We start from the raw sequence: 10174 nt of genomic DNA, 5'->3' as shown, positions 1-10174 counted from the left end.
GAAATGACGTAATGTGTACAGCGCCACCAGTGTTAATTTTACACGAATACATTGTTTACTATCGGAACGGCATGTATTTTCGCGAAGCGATAGAACTTTCGTAGATTTTATATGCCTTATAAAACTACGGAATTGTCACGTTTTGGATATTTTTGTATTAAATTGTGGGTTTTTATAAAAAATCTTGAGATTATTAGAAAAGCTGGAGATTTTAGGCTAGTGGCGGGAGAGCTGGAGGTTAGGGCGAAAAGCGGGAGTCTCCCGCCAAATGCGGGAGACTTGGTAGGTATGATACCATCCTAGCTAGTCTAGGCCTAGTAGAGTAGGATAAGGCTAGCGCGATATGCGGACGTTGGTACGACTCGACGAGTGGGTTAGTCTACAAACGTCGCCTAAAGTAATTGATTTTACCCGGCAGAATGAAAGAAGGAAACTCTTTTCATCGTCTTAGGCACTCGTTTTTTAACAAACAATGACCTTTCAGAGGTCAAATTGCTGTCAAGAATGAACTCCCTTGTTTATTTACAGTATATGAAATAGGGAAGTACTTTTCATTGAGGTTAAGTGCACACTATAAGCATGGAGAAAATAATATATATATTATATATATATATAATATATATATAATAATATATATATAAATATAATAATATTTTATTTTCTCCATGCTTTAAGTATGCCTAGTAGAATATTAATTGTATTTCCGCATGTGGCAGCAACAGATTCAGTTTTTGTGAAAAATGTCTAACAAAGAATTTTTGTTTTTCCAGGTAAGTAGACTTAATCTCCTTAGTTAATATATCAATTTAGGTGAATGAAGGACAATGTTAATGTATAAAAAACATGTGCAAGTGGGCCGAGTTATGTATGCGGAGACTAAAACTGCTCTGCATATCATATATCACATGGAAGAACAAGTCCATAGCTAGGGGTTTGAGGGGTTCGAAACAGCGTGACCACTCACAATTTTTGATATACCCAATGACTGGGTCAAAATTACCCAAGATTCAGCAAAAAAATGCCCAAAATTACCCAAGCTTCCTGAAAATGCATTAAAATTTGAAAAATGTGTTTTTCGCATGTATAGTTTCCCTTTTAGTTCAATTTATGAACCATTTTTATTGTAATTTTTTGTGTTTTTTTTTTATTATTAAAATTAATATTCATGAGGTGATAATAGGGATAGAAAAATACGCCCTCAGTCGCCCAGTGTTATCAGTGTAGACCAGTGATCAAGTTTTATTATGCAATGTATTAACTAGGTAAGAAAGTATAATACATACTCCAAGTATTCCTGATGATGACATAATTAATGTCGAAATATTGAATCCCAACACGATGGCGTGTATTTCAATACTTGGAGTATGTATTATACTTTCTTATCTGAGATTAATCAGTGGACCTTTCGGTTTAACTAGGTAAGATCAATGGCAATGCAAATCACAAATAAACAATTCTGAACCCATTTTTATAGCAATTAACTGTCAATTAAGAATGTTATGTGCACTTCGTTGAGTTTTACTTACTTGAATGAACTGAAATATACTTTGTTACTTCTTAATTTTTCCTCTATGATAAAAATATTTAATTTTCTTAGTAAAAATAAATACCCAAGGATTTGAACGGAATACGCAAGAACCCAAGACCAAGCCAAAATACCCAAGATCTTGGGTAAATACCCAAGCAGTGGTCACGCTGGTTCGAAAGAACCCCTTTTTCCAGAAATGCCATTTAAAAATTATTAAAAAGTGCCTACCATTTGCATGGAAGAAATTAGTAACTTTAAATATTTGAAATTTGGCATTTTTATTGCCATTTCCGGACATCTAAGGTGTTAGGGCCTATATATTTCAAATTGACCCAAGCCATGGTGGGGCTGAAGTAGGTAAGGACTCAAAGTGCCCTTTTTTGTTCCCCCTTTAAAAATCCTGCCTGCGGCTTGGGGAAGAAGAATCATATGTTTCGAATAAAATTTCACACTCTTGTCCATCGTACCCAAGTTATTCCTTCATGATAGTACTTATTTTTGCAAGAGGGATTATTACCTGCAACATACACAATTACTAATTATTATTTCTTCACATATGCCTACTAAAAAGAGTTTCGGTTATTGGATGGAAAGTTTGGTTATTTACACTTAGGCCTACTCAGTATAACAACCGGAGGGCCCAATGAATCATTACACAACAGTTTTATACGTAATTTTAAGTAAAGAGCATGGAACTATTAATAAGATCCATGTACAGATTAAACAGTAAATAGGTCCATGTACAGAGTACAGTAACTGCGTGCACCCTTATTTCTGAATTTATTTATAGCATTCTATCTTGTGCATCCTATAGAAAGAGCATCGCGGATATTAAAAAAAAAGAATATTTGTTAATTAACATTGCACTTGAATCAAGAAACAATATCGGGAACACATACACAACTTTTGTATTTTTATTACAACTGTTAATTTCATATCTTAAATGAATTATTGCATTGCAATTTATTGATATAAATTAGTTAAAATTCTGTACTAACTCATTCTTATGTCAATTTAAGTAGCCTAACATCATAAAGAATCTATGTCACTATTATACGAAAACATGCCAAAAAACCCTATTAAGGGGAAGATTTCACGTTTTTGCTAGTGTCCCCTGAATATGGGTACTCCTATTCAGGGGACACCCTGTTAAGGGAACACTTTTGGTCCCGAAGGTGTTCCTTAATTATTAAGAGTTTTACGGTAGTAGTTGTACAGCAACTAAACTGTACTTCTTTCAGGACAGCGCCACCACACAAAATATAATATTGGTATGGTACGTACCAAACGCATTAAAAATTATCTTTCGTAGTGAGCACAAAAACTCAGACTACTCGGCTATATCAAGGAGGTATAAAAATATTTTTTACTTTTTATACCTAAAAAAATTAAAACTACCACTGATCCCCTCCAAATTACTCTACCACGTCATCATGTCTGTTTTTTTTTTTCTTTTTGCCTTTGTCTTGCACCTCGACTACAGACTCCTTTTAATCCTCTGTCAAGTATGTGCCTGAACATTTTTAAAATAAACTGTATACATGGGAAGAGCAAATATGATGTTATGCCATGAAACAACTGTTATTAAAAACAAAATCTTGAGTAATTTGTTGATGCTTTATTTTGACTATGGTACTATATCCCTGGTTCTTAACTAAATTGTTTGAAGGGCCAAAGTTGATCTCATGGGCCAAAGATAATCTCCGCCGGGCAATCTTTATACATTTTTCGTTACAAACTCTTTCCGATAAGGAAAATCTATTTGGATCTTTTTGCAATCTTACATAATACGCGCACCAGCGTCTAACCCAAAATTGGGACGTCGCGAGAACTGCGTGGAGATGTCATCAGTTCAACAGTGTTAGTCAACTTTGGTGGGTCGCTTGATCAATGTAATTGATCACAATACAAAAACCTACCGTACGCTACAAGTCTCAACATATTTTTTGAAAAATACAAAATGTAGGCCTATGTACATAATACGAATGCAGGACTAACGAAATGTATTTTTACGAGCACTGTCTTTTGCTATTAACGAATAACAATGAACAGACCAAAATACAAAAACGGAACTTGGCGGCACCAAAGTCTGTGTAAGGTGCGTTTATACTGTATGCCTTGAATATGGCTTTTTGACGAAACACTGCGATCAGAACAATACACCAAGACAGGACTTGGCGGCAAAATTATGACTTTAATTATTTGCAGGATAATCGAAATGTACTTTTATGAGCACTGTTCTTTGGTTCACTAACTGTTTAATATCATGTAAGAGTACGAATGTTATCGACGATAAACGTGTAGTTAAATAACCTAAGCATAGTTGTGTTTACCTGGATGATTCAACAATGATCATTTTCTACTGCAGGCAAGTCTCAAATCAGGCATCAGAACCCTGCATGCAATTGATGTCAAATTAGCAGAGGTGTCATTTTCGGCCGTTATAATAAATAGAAGTATTGTTTCTTCAACTTGCAGTGGTGCTTAGATGAATGTGAGCCACAAATGTCCACAGTACCTCAACTCTATTTCTTAAAAAGATCTTTGCCCTTGCTCTGGCCACATTTATGGTGAGCTTAGTATTTTGATGTCATTAGTCCTTCCATCACTCAATTATGCACCGCCTTGTCATCATCATTCTTTTCTTAATCCCCATTGCCATAACTCCCGAGAATGCAGGAAAGTGCATATCCCAGCTAGAACACACCTATTTCTTGAAATTATAAATAAAATTATATTGAACCGTTATTATACCCATAGGTGTATGCAAGTCGCGGTCGGGAAAGTCGTACGACCCCCAAGATTTTCAAAAGTCCACATTTTTTTCAAAAGATATTTTTTTTCTAGGGCCTTTCACAATGACATAAATGAAAAAGCACTGATGAGGTAGTAGCAATGAGTCCAAAGACCTTGCCTATTGCGTGACGTAATCTATCTCAATTCCAGCAATTCTGAAATTGAGCCTGCCCTCCGCTTCAAGCAAATTGTATTGACATTTTAATCACATCTTGCTGTTGTTTCATTAGGAAAAGGTCCAAAAATTATGATCACGACCAACCCAGAAAAAATCCTGGATACACACCTGTGGATTTATTCGGTGTAAACACCAAGGATAGTCCACGAAAGTCTACAAAAAGACTTATTTCCAGTGGGGTCCTTCTGTGGTGATATAGGCAATACACCGGGAGACAATCCCCTACACTTTTCCGAAGAGTGTACTGTGTTCTTTAACGTGCACATGGACCATAAATTCCCACGGGACCAACATCTTAAACGTCTCATCCGAAAGACGGTGCGCTATTGTAACTTTGTGTTTCAGCCCTCCAGCTGAAACACAAGGAGAGGCAACGATGGGAATTGAACCGGGGACCTAGAGATCTCCACGGTTCAGAGCACACACAGTGGCTACCCAGCTAGCAGATTAGCCGACTGAGCTAAGCTGCTCTCAAAAAAATTGTCACCTCAATATGGATGTCCCCTGAATAAGGTCCCCTATTAAGAGTGGGGGAGGGAAATGCAAATACAATACATTTATGATGGAGTGCGCCTAATACAGTACCTGGATACCATTGGAAGTAAGTTTTTCTTTTTGAAGACTTTCATTTGCTATCCTGGCATCTGTCCCTTTTTAATGATGTTTTAATCTTCTCTACCACATTTTGTATATTGTACCTGTAATTGTTTTTTTTTTTATGTGATGCCGAATAAAGTTGAATTGAATACGTAATTAAAACAATAAAAGTTCTATATTGTTTCATATTCAGTGCTATGACAGATATGGTCGGCGGAACCAGGGGCCAGGGTGCCCGGACACCCCAGTTTTTGGTAGAAAATATAATTTCTATGCAGATATTTGTATGATCGGAAAGAAATTCGAGAAAAGAAAGAGAGCCCCCCTTTCCCCCGCTTTGAAAAACGTTCCGCTGGCCCTGTAATATAATGCAGTAAAGGTGTAGGTAAACTGGGGCTTAATGATTAGGTAGGGGAGCGACAGGGGTGGCGCCAGCGAAGCGGGAAGGGGACCCAGGGCCCCGTCGAGAAGAGTTGCGCCCTCCCCCACCCCCGTCGGGAGAAAAAATATGTATGTATTTTTTACATATTGGTAGACTCTTAAATCGATTTAATAAGTTTTTGAAACCACCAAATTGTCATATTGGAATACTTTCGAGAGGTTTTGAGCGACGCTCGACCACGCCCACTTTTTCGTTACCCACCCCTATCCCACCCACTTCCGTCAGGCAAATCCTGGCGTCACTCATGGAGCGCCAGCTGCCAAAATAAGTACGGTACTTTGAGGTGATTTTTAATATGTGACCGTGATTTGCTTTTATTATGGGAGGGGGAAAATATTTAGGGCAATCTTCAAGTGCGCTTATTGAAATATAAAAATCTAGCATAATTTAGCATAATTTTTCTACTATCAGTCCTAGTATAATTAGATTAAAATCGTGCAAGTGTCAGGGTGGCTTACATAGTTACCAACCGTCTCGCATCGTGCGGGACGGTCCCGCATTTTAAGGTGATTTTGAATGAAACACGCATTTTGCAGAAACACATGCGTGATCATATATTTGTCACGCATTTAGCACACGTCTATGCGTGATAACGACATAGTTACCAACCGTCTCGCATCGTGTGGGACGATCCCGCATCTCAAAGTGATTTTGGATGAAACACTCATTTGCAGAAACACATTCGTGATCAGAAATTTGTCACGCATTTAGCACAATATGCGTGACAACGAATTATCACGAATTCATAGGAAAATGTATTCAAAGTTAGAAGAAATTGGTGTTATTAAAATATAAAAACGGTCATGCAGTAGCTTGAGTCATTAGAACTTTCGTTATCTCGTTCGAGAATCAATTCACCGAAAAAAATTCTCTTTTCCCACCAAAACAACCCAGCCAACCATGCACCTAATACTAAATTGCGTGCGGTCTTGTGCGTTCCATTATCATAACCAACCGTTGATTATGTGACTGGAACCCGGGCCTCCATGACTCCACCACTGACCCAAGGGTCCCTGGAGCCTCACCCCCCCCCCCCTCAGGTTGGTAACTAATAGGGGTGGCGCCAGGATTTGGCCGATGGTGGGGGGGGGGGTTGCTGAGGTCAATTCCCCCGACAGATTTCCCGAGGAAAGCAAAGTGGGCGTGGTCGGACATGCCTCGAAAGTGGTCTAGGGGGCGAATCTCCCGAAACGTTGACAATTTAGGAGTTTCAAAGGCTTATTTAATCGATTTTAGAGTCTACTAATATGTACAAAATATTTATGATTTTTTTTCTCCCTGACAAATTTTCGTTTCTCTCCCCGACGAGCAGCCCCCCTCCCCAAGTCCGGGTGCCACCCCTGTAAATGGCCCCTCATATTTTTTTAAGGGGAAGGGTTGGTCCCCTCACTTTTCGTGAATCAAGAAGATATGCCTGCAAATTGTTGACATAAATCCATAAATGACCCAGGTTTTAACGAAAGAGCGATGTATAGCCAGATGACATCTTATTTTATACTGTATCTCTGCCCACAAATTACCTATAATACTCGACTCGAAAGCGCGTGCCTTTATTATAATTTGAGAATTATGGAAAAGGCGTGCGAAGATACAAGATTGTGTTTCGTTGTCACGTGAAGTTGTATTTTCTATGGTACATCACAGCGATTAAAGATCGACGATGAAGAATACATATAAGAGTGCCATATCCGGCAATCTAGAGGTACAATTTCTCCAAATTTTACCACCTCAGCCCCAACTGTGGTGGAGCTGAAAGACGTGTGTACTCACAGTTTTGAAGTAGGCCTAAGTAAATACATCAAAGACAATGTTTTTAAGTTTTATTTTCTATGGTAACGTACAGCACACAAACTAATTAGATCTCTATGTTTGCCGAAAATAGCTAATAAAAGATCAGGAGAATTTGTTGGCGCTTCATTTTGACTATATTATAATGGTGATTTGATGATGAATTTTTACTTAAAAGTGTCATTCCCGTCATCTTGAGGTACTATTTTCTCAAATTTTCTCACCTCAGCTCAGCCCCAACCATGTTAGGGCTGGGCTGAATGTGGCCACACGGCTTCGAGGTAGCTCGAGTACGGTATATTAAATACATCAAAGACAGTGTTTCTTTAGTTTTATTTTCTATGGTACATCACTCGTATTAATTAGATCTATGTTGTTGCCGAAAATCCCTGATTAAAGACCAAGAAAAATGCTGGCGCTTCATTTAGACTAAATAATGATGGTGTGATGGCGAATTTTACTGTATAAAAGTGTCATTTCCGGCTATCTAAAGGTACTATTTTCTCAAATCTTCACCTCGGCCCCAACCGGTGGGGCTGAGGTGGTTGTGGACTCACGGCTTTGAAGTAGGCATGAGTAGGTAAAGTATAAATGACATCAATGAGAATGTTTTTAAGTTTTATGTGTACATTACACATGGGTGTCCCGAAAGCTCAGACTACGAAAGCTAAGACCTAAGATTACGAGATATCCGACCCCTCGAAAATTAAGACCCTCAAAAGTAGGCAGGCCTATGCCAGGATTTCTAGATTCGAAAGTTAACATCAATATAGAACTGACTTATCATGAAATAAACACCAGTAAGTATCACCGATACCAGCTAGGCCCCTATTTGCGACGTTTAGACGTTTACTGAAGAAAACAAAGTACAAATAATTGTACGTGTACAGGCTATCGCACTCCCCGGAACCGTACGGTTTCGATAGCGGTTTCTAATGCACATCGTTCGAATACGGTATCTGATATGATTCTCGATCGTTCTCGATAAAAAGGCCTACGCGTACCGTACGGTTCCGTAGAGTGCGAATAGCCTGTACACGTACAACGGTTTGTTTGTACTGGTACGGTATTTGTTTCCAGTAAACGTCGCAAATAGGGGCCTAGGTGGTATCGATGATACTTACTGGTGTTTATTTCATGATTAGTCAGTTCTATGTATTGATGTTAGCTTTCGAATTGAAAGGTATTATTGTCTAGAAATCCTGGCATACTTGCTGAGGGTCTTAATTTTTGGGGTATGATATTTCGAGTGGATCTGATATCTCGTAATTAAATTAGGTCTACTCTTATTAGGTCTTAGCTTTCGGGACACCCCATTATATAACCTACTATAGATCTCTGTGGTTGCCGAAAATCGCTGATACATACTTTTGACTATAATAATGGTGATGTGATGATGAATCACAAAATGATGAATCATAAAAGTCATTTCCGGCCATAGGTACTATTTCCTTAAATGTTTGCACGTACCCCCTACCGCCAAATCCTACATCGGCCCCAGCTGCCTATCTAATATGATAGACATCGAGTGGTAGGCCTTCGTGTTCGGGAAAGTGAACTAGGGATTTTTTCTCCACCCCTCTTGTCGTTTCGAATTTAACTTTCGATATGGACTATGGATGGCCTATTTACATAATAATCAGAAACCCACCAGAGCGTGAAATAGGCCGCTTTTTTCAAATTCAAACAAGACTCAATTTACCGCTCATTCAGTTTATGATACTATTCTGTGAACACCAGGAAACATTTTAATTCAATTTCAACCGTCGTGACAGGTATGCTTATTTATTTTCAAATACTACACAGGCTTGCATAATAAATATTTAATGTCAAAAATGTGTTATGGCCGGGTTCATAGGCCTATATTCCAAACCAGGTTAGAATAAATGTACTGTAGACGTAGTTATAAATAAATACAGTAGGGCCAATGCTGAGGATGATGTATAATATAAACGCCCTCATCTGTTTATTTGAAAAAGGCGTTTATTCCAAATGTTGAGGTTCGTGTATTGAAAGCGGCCGTTTATTCGGTATCTCTGCTCGTACAACAAACTATACCCTGTGTATTTTATAGTTAGGACAGGAAGCGATTTTTCCGTACGAAACATTTGCATGAAACTCCACTCGGGCTGACTCGACTGGAAAATCTCAACTCTGGAGGTCAAAAGGTATCAACCAAAACGTCTACAAAATTTCTGAGATACAGCGTTGTCGCTCGCTGTCTGATTTCGAAGAACACAGTGATGTTGAGATAGTATAATACATAGGCCTATTCCAAGTATCGAAATGCACGCCATCGTGTCGGGATTCAATATTTCGACATTAATTATGTCATCGGGAATGAAAAATGATCCATATTTGCAAGCTTATATGCACAAGTACCAACAGTTTTTGACCAATCAAAACATTTAGTAGTAGACATAGATGAATAAACTAAAGATCAAAGAAAGCACGAATAATAAAATTGTTATTTGAACTCGAGTTCATGAGAAAGGCGCAATATTGGTCATTTTGGGGTTTGTCACTGATATCTCTTGAGTTAAGACATAGGCATTTTTTGATTTTTTTCCAAAAAACCAAGCTATGTTGATGATATTGATGCTATTTTTGATAGTTGCTATTTTATACAAAAAACCAAGCTATATTGATGATATTGATGCTATTTTGGATAGTTACTATTTTATTATTTTCTTCTAAGTACAGCAGTAGGCCTCTGTCTAGTACTCTATACTATATACCAATCTGTTGCTACACTGATATATCAGCTATATTTGATATGTATTTCAGAGATGCTTTATTTGCTATGTATCAGCAGTATAAAAATATACAAATAACTATTGCTGTA

The sequence above is a fragment of the Anneissia japonica genome, unplaced genomic scaffold (assembly GCF_011630105.1).
Source record: "Anneissia japonica isolate Jap-2015-1 unplaced genomic scaffold, ASM1163010v1 scaffold1931_len244811_cov162, whole genome shotgun sequence".
Taxonomy (NCBI): Eukaryota; Metazoa; Echinodermata; class Crinoidea; order Comatulida; family Comatulidae; genus Anneissia; species Anneissia japonica.
Note: the sequence above shows the minus strand (reverse complement) of the source record.